Below are 16,118 nucleotides of genomic sequence, written 5' to 3'. Positions count from 1 at the left end.
AGAAAATAAGCATGAGGGTCTCTTTACAGGTAGTCCTTGACTTATGACCACAATTGAGCTCAAATTTCTATTGCTAAGTGAGACATTTCTTAAGTGAATTTTGCTCCATTTTATGAGCTTTCTTGCCACAGTTGTTAAATGAATCACTGCAGTGGTGAGTTATTAATATGATTGCTAAATGAGTCTGGCGTCCCCATTGAGTTTGCTTGTTAGAAGGTTGCAAATCACATGACCGGGGACACTGCAGTTGTCAAGCATCTGAATTTTGATCATGGAGCTGTTGCAATAGTTGTAAGTGTGAAAAATGGTCATAAGTCACTTTTTCAGTGCTCTTGAATGATCACTAAATGAACTGTTGTAAGTGTAAGACTACCTGTATATGCAGAGGTTATGCTAGTCTAGCTGTCTGTGTTTAAGGTAAAAGGTAAAGGTTTCCCCGCACATGCGTGCTAGTTGTTTCCAACTCTAGGGGCCGGTGCTCATCTCCGTTTCAAAGCCGAAGAGCCAGCGCTTGTCCGAGGATGTCTCCGTGGTCATGTGGCTGGCATGACTAGACACCAAAGGCTCACGGAACGCTGTTACCTTCCCACTGTAGTGGTTCCTATTTTTCTACTTGCATTTTACGTGCTTTCGAACTGCTAGGTTGGCAGAAGCTGGGACGAGTAACAGGCACTCACTCTGTTACACGGCACTTGGGATTCAACCCGCCAAACTGCCGACCTTCTGATCGACAAGCTCAGCGTCCTAACCCACTGAGCCACCGTGTCCCTGTCTGTGTTTACCCATTTTTATTTGATTATTCATGCTGGGCATTCTGGAACAATAATGGAATGAGAAATAATTAGTTGATGCCATTCCCTTAAAATGTGGAGGAATAAAGATTGGTGTGACACCATAGTAACTACAAATGTAGAATAATTGCAGATGCTTTTTTTCAAGCCAATAATACGCACCTTTCACAAAAAGATATTTAAGTAGGTTCAATATACATATGAAATATAACTTTGAGCAACCAATAACACAACTATGGTTGAAATCTAATAGAAAAAAATCTATTCCAATGAGTTTTGGAAAATTTGGCAAACAGATGCCCATACCACAAAAAAATAAAATAAAAAAACAACAAGAAACCCCCAATTGTTATAAAAAAACCAATGAAACCCACAACATTCTGTCTAGACTATGTCTAGTCTATATTTTTCCTACATATTTTGTGACGTTTCACTGGTAAACTATACCTTTTATAGGTATCCTTAAAAGAATGTAACTCTGAGCTGCTTGTATAACAATCAAAACAATATTATTAACAGTTTGTGAGGAATTTTTTGAAGGAAAAAAATTGTACAGAGAGTTTTATTGGGCGCAAGAGAATGAAATATGGAAAGAATGTTGTCTTTCTGGTTGATCATCAGAGAAACTCCTTGGAAAAAGATCAAATGAAATAAGCAGAAAATAATATTAAAAAGAGATAAGGCCAAGTACTTGATATTTTTCCTTGGCAAAATCCGACATTGGCAGAAATATTTGCTAAGCTTGCAAGGTATTTTCCATCTTTAATTTCCATGTCTCTAACAGATACACCCACAAAAGAGTGAAGCAAGAATACCTATCCCAAGGGCCATTGGCAATTCTATGCCATATATTTGATTAGCAGGATACATTTTTACATCTTTCACTTAGTGGCTGAAAACACACAGTGGATTTGTTAACAAATTTGTACAGATTTGTAGATGTTCCTTCTTCTCCTCACCCCCATACCTATTTCTATGGCAAGCCGTTGTTAGAGATAGTAGTCCCAAAGGCTGGCCTCTCTGTCTGTGCTTTACCTAAATATAAGAAGTATTATCATCTCTGGGAAATTATAAGATCAGCCGAAATCCTTGGTCAGCAATGTAAATGTGAGAAGAATTTATAAATGTATAGCAATAGCACTTATATCCTGCCCTACAATGCTTTACAGCACTTTCTGAGCAGTTTACAGAGTCAGCATATTGGCCCCAACAATTTGGGTCCTCATTTTACCAACTTCGGAAGGATGGAAGGCTGAGTTAACCTTGAGCCTCGTCAGGATCGAACTCCAGACTGTGGACAGAGTTTGCCTGCAATACTGAATTCTAATTCTAATCACTGTGCCACCAGGGCTTTATATAACTCTGTTAGAGATATTGTTTGGGGAATCATATGTTAACTTACCCATGTCTCCAACAAAGTTACTGATTAACAAAACAAAGTTGCGAAAGTTGCCCGTAGCCTCTGGAAAAGCTGGCAAGCGAGAATAACGAAATCCTTTAAACTCACAGCAAACATAAGAATTAATTAAATACTTATTTCGAATTGTAAACACACACAAGCAAACACAAAAAAACCCTCAATCAACACAATGCAAACATAATTATAACATTAACAGTTGAAATCTATGTCACTTTAATCAACCCCTTCTCCGGGTCAATACCATGCCCTCAAGCCCACACCAAGGATCAGTCCCCTTACAAAACAACCTTTCTGTACTCCATTTTTTTCTCTCTTGATAAACCCACAGGCAAACCTCTTTGTTTTGGGGAATAAACAAATCTCCTTTCCTCATAGCATGTCTGAATTTCATTTTGATTTCTTCTTGGCCAGCCCTGGCTCAAGATGGAACCCCAGATTATTTGTCTGACAGTAGTTTGCCAGCTGTCCTTTGGTTAGGATTCCCTTTTTAATTGTAGACTAGGCAATAATGTATTTATTGGTTAATGGTAGCACACCCAGGTTTCCATTTTAGGAAGGCATTTTGTATATTATACTCTGCAGTTGTGGCCATCAATAATATATTTTGAGACATAAATGATGCTTAAGGAAGACTAGAGATTTAACACCAGTGGGATACTTTTAGGTTGCCAGAGCATGGATGCAAGGATGTCTACATCTGGTGGAGAAACTCAAGAGGGGAGCTATGCCCCCATAATCAAAGACCTGCTTCTTTATATGTTCATGGGTGGCCACCATTTTGAAATAATAATAATAATAATAATAATAATAATAATAATAATAATAATAATAATAATAATAATAATAATAATAATAATAATAATGATGTTGGAAGGGACCTTGGAGGTCATCTAGTCCAACCCCCTGCTCAGGCAGGAAACCCATTTCAGACAAATGGCTGTCCAGTTTCTTCTTAAAAACCTCCAGTGTTGGAGCATTCACCAGTTCTGGAGGCAGGTTGTTCCACTGGTTAGTTGTTCTGTTAGGAAGTTTCTCCTTAGTTCTAGGTTGCTTCTCTCCTTGACTAGTTTCCATTCGTTGCTTCTTGTCCTGCCTTCAGGTGCTTTGGAGAATAGCTTGACTCCCTCTTCTTTGTGGTAGATATTGGAACACTGCTATCATGTCACCCCTCGCCCTTCTCTTCATTAAAATAGACATACCCAATTCCAGCAACCGTTCCTTACATGTTTTAGCTTCCAGTCCCCTAATCATCTTTGTTGCTCTTCTTTGTACTCTTTCTAGAGTCTCAACATCTTTTTTACATCGTGGTGACCAAAACTGGATGCAGTATTCCTAGTGTGGCCTTACCAAGGCATTGCAAAGTGGTATTAATAGTTCACGTGATCTTGATTCTATCCCTCTGTTAATGCAGCCTAGCACTGTGTTGGCTTTTTTTTGCAGCTGCAGTACACTGCTGGCTCATATTTAAGTGATTGTCCACTAGGACTCCAAGATCCCTCTCACAGTCACTACTATTGAGCAAGGTACCACCTATACATGGAGCTGCCCTTGAGGACCACCCGAAGGCTTCAACTGGTGCAGAATTCAGCCGCACGAGTTTTGATGGGAGCTTCCCGATACTCCCGTGTAACACCTCTTCTCCGTGAGCTACATTGGCTTCCGGTTGCCCTCCGGGTGAGATTCAAGGTGCTGGTAATGACCTATAAAGCCCTAAATGGCTTGGGTCTGGACTATCTAAGGGAACACCTGCTGCCGGCATCATCTTCCCATCGTCCTGTGCGCCCCCACAGGGAGGGCCTTCTCAGGGTACCGCCGGTTAATGAATGCCGGCGGGTTATTCCCAGGGGAAGGGCGTTCTCTGTGGGTGCGCCTGCCCTATGGAACCAACTACCCACAGAACTTAGGACTGCCCCCGACCTTCGCTCATTTCGCCGGGACCTGAAAACTTGGCTCTTCGATCTGTTTGGTCCAGACTGTGGGGTTGTTAATTTAACTGGGTTTTAGATTTACTCTTGGGGCTTGAATTTAATTTAATTGTTTTAATTGTTTTTAATTTTTTGTATTCATGGTTTTAACTGCCCTGTAAACCACCCTGAGTCCTACGGGAATAGGGCGGTATACAAATCCAATAAAATAAATAAATAAATAAATAAATAAATAAATAAATAAATAAATAAATAAATAAATAAATAAATACTATACCTGTGCATTTGGTTTTTTCTGCCTAAATGTAGAACCTTACTTTTTTCACCATTGAATTTCATTTTGTTAGATAGCACCCAGTGTTCAAGTCTGTCCAGATCCTCCTGTATCTTAAGCCTGCCTTCTGGACTGTTGGCTACTCCCAGTGCTTTTTTTCTAAAAAAAAAAAGGTGCCGAAACTCTCATCTTGTTAATCTGGCATGGGCATGACCTACTGTGTGGGCATGGCCAGCTCAACGTCACTTGCGTCAGGGGCACTTATTCGTAGCTGGGTAGGACTGGGGCAAATCTGAGGGTCTCTGAAGGAGGGGGGATGGGACCGGGGCGATCGCTGGGTCATGGTCCACTGGAGGAGCCTCATTGATATTAAAGTGGGTGGGGAAAGACATGATATTAAAGGGGGTGGGGGAGACATATTAAAGAGGGTGTGGAAGAAATGATATTAAAGGGTGGGGGAAGACGGGGTGAGCAACTTCAGCAGCTGGGAAACAAGGAAGGGGCTGTCAGCTTAGTGGAACCTGGATCTGGGAAGCTGTAAGTAACTGCTTTGGGTAAGAAGCGGAAGGAGGCATCACCTATCCCCAAATTTTTTAGACATTCCAAAAATTATGTCACGAGTGATGTATTTATTATAGGTATATAATTGACAGTACAATTGGCAGTGCAGACATGCCAAATGCTTCTAAAGTTAGAACCAAAGTACATATATACACAATTTTTTCTCCCCTAAATTTTCAGGTAATGTATCTGTTCCATATAAATATAAAAGCATGATAGGCTCTGTATTTGTACAAATGGCCGATTATCTCAGTGTGCAAAAACGTGGATAACTGCAACCAGAAGTTGCAAGCCCTCTCCTTTTCACTGCATGGGAATTCAGACCCAAGATGAACTGGGCTGACATATCTAGAATCTCATATAATTATTTATTGACTAGCAGTCTATTTTATAACTGTGTAATAATATCAGACACAGGTATGTGATATGCTGTCCAATTCAAAGATTAGTTGTGGATTCAAAGAAATAAGAAATACTAAGTGTCAGACTATCTATCTGGATTCTTTACTGACCCAGATCTGTGTATTTGCATAGTGTGTTATCAGTAACTCTGATCACAAGGAAGGAGATGCATGATTCTGCCTCCTGGCCAAGGATTTAGTTTATGAAAAGTGAGCATCTGTAAACTCTAGTCTGGCTCTTAAAGCTCCATTGATTGATATAGGCCATAAAATTAAAAACTGAACACTCCAGAAGGTAGAGGTCAGCCAGTGATTCATTGTGATCTAATGTGCTGGGCAGCAGCTCTTTGTGGTCGAGTAACAGGCTGTGTAAGGAACGGAAGGGTGGGACAATGGAAAGGGATCAACCCGCACTGCTGAGCAAGGCAAGAACTAGTTTGCTTTTCACTGTTTTGACCTTGGAAAGTAATAATTGGGACCCACATTCTGTGGCTCGCTTGCTGCTGGATGCTCCAGCTGAGGGACCTCTCGAAGCTCTCTAGTCGGGCCCTCCCAACTAGATGTTCACGGGCTTCTACACCCTGGAGGTGCCCGCCAGCAGCTGGATGGTGGGCCAATTCCAGCCGGCCCCAGCCCTGCTGCTGCTGCCCTTGACAGCCTGTCCAGAGAAGGTGAAGCAGCCCATGAACGCCTTCATGGTCTGGTTGTGTGCGCAGCAGCGGCGGATCGCACAGGAGCAGCCCCAGCTGCACAACTTGAAGATCTCCAAGCGGCTGGGTGCCGCCTGGCAGCGCCTCGACACCGCCCAGAAGCAGCCCTTCATCGACGAGGCCAAGTGGGTCCGGGTGCACCACATGCTTGACTACCCAGACTACAAGTAGAGGCTGAGGCGAAGGAGCTGGGCCAGCCGGGAGCCCAGTGGACATTACCCTGCTTGTCTGCTGGGACCATCGGCACCCCTCGGATGGATGCCCGTCTGCGTTGGCTCGCCCGACACAATCCACGGGACCGCCGGCCAGCCAGGGCTGGCCTCAGGCAGCAGCTGCATGATGGGAACTGCAGCAGCACTGTGCAGCAGCCTGGTGTACAGCATGCCAAGCCCCCTGCCTTCGCCACCATGGCAAGGAAGCTGGACACTGGCCTTCAGCACCCGCTGGGGGACTTCCCAGACATTGTGGCTATTTATGGGCTGCAGGGATGCGAGGTGTCTGACATAGCCACCCCAGGCTGCCTCCCCGAGCCCCCTCCCCAGCCTCTGGGGTTCAGTTGTGCTGCCCACTTGGCCCCCCCCCTCTAGCAAATATGCCAGCTGCAGTTCCATGTCTGGGTTTCATCACACACGGAAGGCACAGCCGGGAAAGACCAACGTGGATGTAGTTTGGAGATGCATGCTAACCAACCCCCAGGTCCAGCACTGGGTAGGCCACCAGCCTGGCTGACAGGTGAGCACAAGGAAGGAGTGCACATGCACTCCACAGAACCCACCTCCCACTCCTTGCCCTCTCTTACTTAACTAGTTGAGATGGTGTAGTTGGGCAACAGGGAGAGGTGCAAAGTTCCTGACAACTGGCCTTTGCTACAGACAACATGCCTGTGCAGTTTGCTGGCCGGGTCTTTTGGTGGGCTCAGCAGCAATTCCTATTGGCTTTTGAAAGCCAATAGAGGGAGTAGCACAGCTTGTGCAAAAGTTTTTTGTCTGTGTGCAAGTGCAAAAAAAAGGCACCGGAACGCCGTTCTGAGCGTTCTATGAGAAAAAAAGCCCTGGCTATTCCTGCACCCCACTACACACTTCCTTCCATGTAGATGCAGTTCCATTGAGGACCACATGCTGAGTACAGCCAGTCAGACACCTACGAATCCATCTGGTGGTGATGCTGTCTAACCCACATTTTTCTATCTTATCAAGTAGTTGGTTGTGATCTACTTTATCAAATGCCTTACTGAAGTCCAAGTAAATTATATCCACAGCATTCCTCTGGTCCACTAATTTTGTCACTTGGTCAAAGAATGCAATAAGATTTGTCTGGCATGATCTGTTTTTGACAAACCCATGTTGGCTTTTAGTAATGACTTTGTTTGCATCTAGGTGTTTGCTGATTCATTGTTTGATTATCTTTTCCAGGTATTGAGGTCAGGCTGATAGGTCTGTAGTTTCCAGGATCTATTTCCCCCCCTTTTTTGAAGATGGAGACTACATCAGCTCTTTTCCACTTGTTGCAGACAACAGGGAATCAATGTTTTTAATTTTTTTTGATGATCAGGTTAACTGTACAGGACTACAGAGGAAGCAATATATTAAATGAAGTAGCTCTGTATCAGTATGTTAAATCTCTGGGTTTCCAAATGGTACTGAGCTACAAATTCTAGGGACTTCAGCAATGTTGGCCTGTAGTTTAGCAACACTGTTTAGGATTATTATTCTTTGTCTAAGCTGTTGTTCAGTGTAACAGTTCATAACATTGAATCATACTTTTTCCCCCCAGGTAGATTTATTCTTCAAAGCTTTGTAAGGCACAATTTCTAGAAATTAAAAACAAAAAGCGAACTAACCAAAACACACTATTTAACCCATTGGTGAAGAAGGCAAAGTGAGAGACAGCTGTTTAAATTGTCTGTATAAAGTCCTGAAGATTCTGGGAGAAGAGTCTTCAAGACTAGGGTTAGACCTGAAACAAAAAAAGATGTCAGACATTAACAAGTCCGGAGAGATGTGAGCTGCCAAAAAAAAAGAAAAAAAAAAGAAAGCCATTAGATGAAAGCAAAGAGTTAGAAGTTTCCGGGTTACCTTTCCAAGTGGTTGGAGGCCTGGTCTCAAGTTCTGGGGACCATCTGAATTTTTTAAAACCTGCACAGGGCAATTGGACAGATCTCTTAATCAAAGAGGACGAGGAAGAAACTCAGAAACTAAGACTCCAAACTCTGCACCAGCTGAAAATGAAGCAGGTCCCTGATATTTGGAGGGTACCAGACAGGTCCCTGATATTTGGAGGGTACCAGACAGTTCAGGCCTGGAACTTGAGACCAGGCCTCCAACTACCTGGAAAGGTTGGAGGCACAAAAAGCCTCAAGATTGGAAGATGCATGAGTAGCTGCTAGCAAGGGAGGTTGGGGCAATGCAGAACCTAAGCCAGTAAATCAGAGAAGCTCAGCTGCAGCTGTATCAAGATGGGGAGCAGGAAAAACTTTGAAGATTTGGTTTTGGAGCAAGTTCTTTTTTTAAAAAAAAATTGAGTAATTTTCTAATTCTACAATCATAAGTACTTAATAAGCAATGTGTTGTCTGGGTCTATTAGTAATTCAGTGGTACATATTAACTTTCTCAGTCTAGTTCCAATACTACACCATCCAATGCTTCCTTGGTCCTCTCTTCTTCTGGTAGTATGCATTTTTCCATACTGGGCAAATACAATTCTTGTTACTGTTAACACATATACAATGAAATATAGACATCTTCATCACATTTTTCTGGTATTATACATAATATTGATAGTATCAATTTATAATATCTTTTCTAGCCAAAATATATCTCATTTGCATTTGCACTTAAAATCCATTTATTCAATCAATACGCTGTTTTCCCTGCTTTTTAAAATTTTTAATTTCCCATCAATGTTCAAAATATTTATTTATTTATTTATTTATTTATTCGGTTTATATACTGCCCTATTCCCAAAGGACTCAGGGCGGTTTACAAGGCAAAATTTAAAAACAATCCAATATAAAATTAAAATTAAATTAAATTAAGTCTAGCCGCAAAAATTAAATCACAATTTAAAAACATTAAACCCCTCAGTCCAGACCAGATAGCTCAAAGAGCCAGGTTTTTAGGTCCCGGCGAAATGAACGAAGGTCGGGGGCAGTCCGGAGTTCCATTGGCAGTTGATTCCATAGGGCAGGCGTGTCCACAGAGAATGCCCTCCCCCTGTGGATCGCCCGTCGGCAATCCTTGACCGGCGGTACCCTGAGGAGGCCCTCCCTGTGGGAGCGCACAGGACGATGGGAAATTGACACTGGCAGCAGGTGTTCCCTTAGATAATCCGGGCCCATGCCATTTAGGGCTTTATAGGTCATCACCAGCACCTTGAATCTCACCCGGAGGGCAACCGGAAGCCAATGCAGCTCGCAGAGAAGAGGTGTTACATGGGAGTATCGGGAGACTCCCATCACAACTTGTGCGGCTGCATTCTGCACCAGCTGAAGCCTCCGAGTGGTCATTGCAGTAGTCTAGCCGGGAGGTCATGAGCGCATGGGTGACTGTGCGTAGTGCATCTCGGTCCAGATAGGGCCGTAACTGGCGCACCAGGCAAACCTGGGCAAAAGCCCCCCTGGCCACGGCTCCTATATGATCTTCCAAAATATCTCTATCGCTTGTAATTTTCTCATTAAAAATTATATTTGGGTAACCAAAAGCTTCCCTTATTCAAACCCTTTTAGCTGGTTTTGGAGGGTCCCCTCCTCCTTCGTCGCCTCTTTGGGGCAATTTTCAACCCTTTTTAGGGTCCCCAGCTGGGCAAAATAGAACATGGAAGATGGAGCCCCGTCTTCCTGCGCCCTTATGCCACAACGTCAAACCAGAAGCAGAGCAAATTCTATAATAGTTTTTATTTTACTGCTTTGGAATTTGCCTTATATGTATGTTACTCTGGACCTGGCACTGGTTTACTTTATTGTTCCTTGAACCTCGGTCATTTTTCTTGAACTCTTCACTGGGAATTTTGTCATCAGCCTGATGTACTTTGAGTTCTTTTCCAGTCAGTCCAGTAAGAAGTGACTATTAAATGATTTAAGTTTATCACTGTGGGAGGAAATACAGAAGAAAACAAGACTGATTAATACATCATTTAAGGGGGTAGTTCAGTGAAATGGATCCCAGTATATTGTTACATTTTCAAATGATAAGCTGTAGCAATGTTGCTGATAAATACTCAGAACTATTTAACATCAGCTGAGGCAGGAGGGCTGTTCAGATCAGAAAGAAAGGATGCTATATTTTGGTTTTCACCTAGTGATCAAAATTGTTCAGTGTTTTGAGAAAAGCTCATATTTTAATTAGAAGTTATATTTTCAGCAAGATTGGTAGGCAGTTGTAGCAGACATAGACATAAAGCACCAATTGTACTGTCCAGAAATTTTTGGCATGATTTTGAGATGCCATTCAGCAATTTAAAATATTTTTATAGGGTGAGAATGTGGACAGTATCGACCTAAATGAACGCTTTGAAGAACTGAGGTTGATGAGAATGGAAACTGAACTGCTTCTGGCTGATCTATAAAGGAACAGGGCTACTTTCCTAAATGAGAGAGAAACAAACTCATTGTGTATTACTCTTAAGGCCAACTGCACTTCTGCTATTGTTACTAAGAACACATAGACACCCCCTCCCAATGTGTGTCCCATTGCATCTGTATTGTGCCAAGTATGTGTCTGCTGCTAAGGGCTCAAATGATGCTTACACTCTTGCAAGCGATTATAACTGAATAATGGCCTGTGTTTTTTTGCTATGAGTTGACAGATCTCTAGCGATTCTTTGTGAAATGTCACCTGGGAATTTGTCCTCTGAAGCTTTGTTCCTGGGGTGACTTAGTTTCATTTGGGCTATTGGAGCTTGACTAATGCTCCCATCCTCACATGCAGTTTTATTTAATCTAGCTGGTATTCTGGTCTTGAAAAGGTATGCGATAGAATTTACGGCAGTAAAAGAAGACCCTTTGGAAGCCCTGACCTCCAGATTTCAGCATTTTAGATTCTAAAAAAAAGAAAGTTTCCTTTTTGAAAATAGATTGATCAGATTGATTGTTTGCTTATTTTCTCATAGATCAGTGCAACAGAGTTTTTAAACTCAAGGGCCAAATTATCATGATGTGATGATTGCGATGTGATGTGAAGCACACCATTGAATGCTGCAGTATATTGCTTTTCTTTTTTCTTTGCAAGTTAAGACTGCAGCAAAGCCTTAACACAAGACGTGGGATTTCAGCACTTCCTCTCCATTATGGTCTTGATTAAAATAGGCTGCCCCATGAAGCTGCTATTTAGCGTGAGGGGAAAGTTTGCACTGATAGTGAACATTGTGAACTTTAATATTATGTGCACTTTAATTCTCTCCGTTGGGTTCTTGATGTCATCTGAGCTTGTGTTTTTTCTTGCAGACGTTTCATTACCAAGCTAGGTAACACCATCAGTGCACAAGGGGTGGTGTTTGCTGACTATTTATTATTCTCATTATTTCAGGGTTGATTTGGCCCAGGCATGAAGGCAGACCACTGAACATTTTTCAAGGACAGGAAAGCAATATATCCTCTGTTTTACTTCTGTAAATAGCTGAAATGTTTTTTTTTTTAAAAAAAACAGGTTCCCTAGTTGACTGGTGAAAGGTATTTTTTTTCTAGTTTACTAATGGAATAATACAGCCTGAAGATAAATATGGCAATTAATATCTTGGCAGGGTTGATTTATAATTAAGCTAACCAATTATGACTTAAGGAAACTAATGTAGATAGGAGAATCCAGTTTAAAGCATCACTTCATGAAAAAAAAATCTGATGTAAATTACCTTCTCTTTAAAGACTTACAGCCTGGTCATCTCAGCAGCAGATGTAATCTTTTATGGCATCACATGGCAATAATTATTGTCACTTTCAATCGCTATAGTTCAGTTTATTGTTGAAAGCTTATGTGTGAAAGCTGATTTTTTTTTAAAAACCAACCAACTACATACACTGCCAAGTGTAAATAAAATAAATCAAGCTGTTTCCACTAGAAATTTGAATTTTCTTTTGACAACTAACATATACTTCAGTTAATATACTTAGGATGGATTTTTGTGGAGAGCTTCAGTATGTGAAGTAAAATTGACTCTCAAGAGGACAATTTAGTGACTGTATCAACCAAACTGCAGCTATTTGGGACTACTTTATTATATATAACCAAGACAAAATATCATTTCATAAAAGATTCTTCACATTTCTTAAGATTGTTTTCCTCCTTCCATTAGGGTGTTTACTAGGTTCCTCACTATCTTATGAAAACAAAACGGCCTGCGTTTGTTCCTGTAACAGAGTCTCCAAATAGGCAATATTTCCTCATTCTGTCATATTTCTTTGTGCTGATTTATGGACAAACCCAAAGTGTTATGCCGCTGGATCCAATCTCTTTTCGAGTAAGGAACTGCAACTACCTAATAAGGCTGCATCTTTTTTTGTTTCTCATGTGGGTTTTTTTTTTGCCTGAAGTAAGTAAGAGGCGGGGCAGCTTCCTATAATGAAGGAAAGTTGCTGCTTTTCTGCTTGGGCTGGGACCCTGCTAAGTACTTAGCTTATTTATTTATTTGTCAAATTTTAAAAGCACCCACCTCCCACACAAAAGGACTCTGGGTGGCATATACAATTAAAATATTAAAAACAATGTATAACATTTAAAAGAGGCAAGCAATGTTAACAATTAATTAAAAGGAAGGGGTGGGCTTGCCTCTCTGTATGTCCCAAGCAAGGAACCAGAACCGTGGTGGCACAGTAGTTAGAATCCAGTATTGCAAGCTAACTCTGTCGACTGCCAGCAGCTCGATCCTGACTGGCTCAAGGTTGACTCAGCCTTCCATTCTTCCAAGGTCGGCAAATATGGCACTGTACGTGATCCTGAATCTATGCATCCAAGACACAGGTTGAAACTGTGTTCATTGAGACAATTGTGCTATATGACTTTATGATTGCTTGTATCCCTCAGCATTACAGGTAGAGCTGTGGTGGTGCAGTGGTTAAAGTGAAGTATTGCAGGCTGACTCTGCCAACTGCCAACAGTCCGAGGCTGACTGGCTCAAGGTTGACTCAGCCTTCCATTCTTCCAAGGTTGGTAAGATGAGGAACCAGATTATTTTGGGGGGGGGCAATATGCTGATTCTGTGAACCACTTAGAGAGGGCTGTAAAGCACGATGAAGTGGTATATAAGTCTAAGTGCTAGTGCTATTGTTATTGATGCCTTTCCACAAGGCCAGTAGAGGGGGAGGCACCTCATCTTTTTTTTGGGGGGGAGAGTATTTCACAGAGCAGGGGCAATGGCAAATGAGGGTCTCTTCCTGGACCCCACCAGTTGGATTTCTTTGGCTGAGGGGGTCTGCAACATACCCTCTGACCAGGTGGGATGGGATGATGTAATGGGACAAAAACAGTTCTATAGCTAGCCCGGTACTCTATGTTTCTGGTTCTTTAGGGAACTTATATCCTGATGTTTCCAAGTTGGCATTGCTGCAGCTCTGCCCTTTGTCTAAGCATGCTCTGCCAATGTCTCACTGAAAGTTGGGCAATGAGATGTATCATCCTTTGTGGGAAGTCTGATTTTCCTTTTGAGACTTTGAAAGACGACAGTTCACTGCCCTCTTCTACCACATAATTAGAAAACAGCGCTTTGCACAAAGCTTCTAGGTCTAACCTCTGTCTCTGCCTATCTCTCTTGCAGTATTAAGGATTGTGCATAAGAAGTGGTGGAGTGGATTTACATGTCACTTTAAGTGCTGATGTTGTTTGCTGATTCTGTAAGCCTAATGCAGTGTGCGACACCATCTAATTGTCATTTATTTCCTAAATCATGGTTAGTTATATAAGCCACTGCTTAGCATGTTGGATGAGTCCTGCCGGCCCTTACTTAGACTTATCTTTTATGCAATCAGGTTTGGTTCCGAAATTCTTTTGATTCCTCAATCCAGGCAGGATTTTTGTATCCAGATTGGAATACACAGACCTTTGTGTTTGGAAGATTTTGTATTTTTTTCTGGGTACTTTGCACTGAAATGCCTACTTACCCAATTGTTTCATAAAACTCTCCACTCCAGATTCTATCAGTCATCTTTCTACATCTTTTAAGTAGTATTATCACCTCTGCAATAGGAAGGGACCAGAATGATAATTTAGCACTAGAGGACAAGCTTGATTGACAGAATATAATATTGTTAACAGGCCTGCACCTATATGACATGCACACTGGACTTAAAATAGCATTATACAAATAACATTCTTTTATTTCTCTCATATCATTTGTATTGATAAATTGTTTTGGAAACTGAGCGGAGGGCATTATATAAGTATTTAAAATTAGTAGTTAATTTGCTATTCCCACAGACATTTTACTGTCTGTCCTTGTATCACATAGCTTTAAATGAAGGAATGGTGTTTCTACACATGTTTTGTTATTGTACAAAGCTAAGAAGATGTTAAAAATTACAGTCATGCCAAGAGCATCTCTGCTCAAAATAGATAAATATAATATAAATAAGGCCAAGGAAAGAAATAGAATTATGACACAGTATGAGGACATTTCCAGCACAGATATTAGCAAAACTGTCTCAGTATTAACTGTTTGCAGCGTACATTGTTAGGAATGGTCTGCATTAATTAGAGAGCTGAGTGAAAAATGACATTTGAGGCATCCACTTATCTTTGATCATTCTTCCCTTTCTAGTTTATTGAAAATTTCAGATCAAAGCTTTTTTTTACACAATTATAAAATTATTATAACACAACTGTTTTCCTTGATTGAGACAAAATGATGTTCAATTTACTATAGAGTAGAATCATGGAAATTTGTTAAGTTCTTCAGTGAGTGCTAAAAATAGAACAATACTATTTGTGATAATGTGTATTCTCTTAAAACATTTCATTGTTGCTAATTTTGTATGAAATAAAGGTATTTATTACAGGTAAATTAAACCTTTAATTTAATGGTTCCATGTTCATCATTCCTTTAGATAGCAATGTGTATTATTTAACTGAAATTTAAAGCTTGGTAAGCTCAGAGGCCTGCAGTTGGGTGCTTTATGACAAAGAAGTTAAAGGAATGCAAAATGAGGATAAGGTGATTATAGAGAATCTGAATGAATTCTTTGTTTCATTTTCAACAATGTCTTCTATTCCCAAAGTATTGTGCTGTTCCCCCCTCACATTCTGTAGCAGACAGGAAATCATGCTAACTTAAATCTTGGTGAGGCCACGGTGTGTAATGGCTGAGAGAGAAAAACTTGAGGAAGAATCACAGCCAAGGCAATGGTCAGATAAGAGAAACCTCAACCCAAGGCAGAAATGTAATCTGAGAAAGCATCTGAGGCTGGACCTTTCCTAGTTGTCTTCAGGATAAAGGCAGAGATGAGAGAGGCACATTCAGAACTGCAAGATACTGTTACTGTAACTCTATAATAAAAGTCATTTTAGTATATTTAGTATAGTTTGGGGATCTAGTCTGATCTACTTCAAATGGCTGACAGTGTCCCTCTGTCCTGCAACAGGAACAAATCTGTGTTGCAGATTTAACAAGTACATCCTAAGGACTTAAACTAGTGATTCCCTGGCTGGAATCTGAGCCCCATTCATTTTAATCCTACATCTAAGAAGCCTCCTGCATAGAGTGTTCTACTTACTCCATGCCATCCCATATTGATTTGATTCATATTATCTTTTATTTTTTTAGCTTTAATATGCCTACTTGGGATTCATTTTTGTTCCTCTGGTAATAAAGATAGGAATATCATAATAAAAATAATTTCTAGTCATGATTCTGTTGATTTCCTGTTTCCCAAACCAGCTTCTGCATTATTATATCAAAGTCAGAACCACAGACTCTTCATTAAAAGAAAAAATCACATGAGAAATCTCATCATAAAACATTCCATTGTATTTAGAACAATGATCAAGATCACAAAGTCATAAACTTTTTCTCTCTCAGTGGTAGAAATGTTATGGACTCGCCCCAAAACCCAATC

General features: G+C 41.0%; 1 pseudogene across 1 annotated transcript; it reads left to right on the top strand.

Moving 5' to 3' along the window:
* The first annotated feature begins 5,932 nt into the window (after positions 1 to 5,932).
* On the top strand, positions 5,933 to 6,669 carry LOC308662740 (annotated as a pseudogene). The gene has a single exon. The product of its transcript is annotated as an uncharacterized misc_RNA (transcript).
* The last annotated feature ends 9,449 nt before the right edge of the window (positions 6,670 to 16,118 follow it).

The sequence above is a fragment of the Vipera berus genome, assembly GCF_964194415.1.
Source record: "Vipera berus genome assembly, chromosome: 2".
Taxonomy (NCBI): domain Eukaryota; kingdom Metazoa; phylum Chordata; class Lepidosauria; order Squamata; family Viperidae; genus Vipera; species Vipera berus.
Note: the sequence above shows the minus strand (reverse complement) of the source record. Positions and strands in the feature narration are given on the sequence as shown.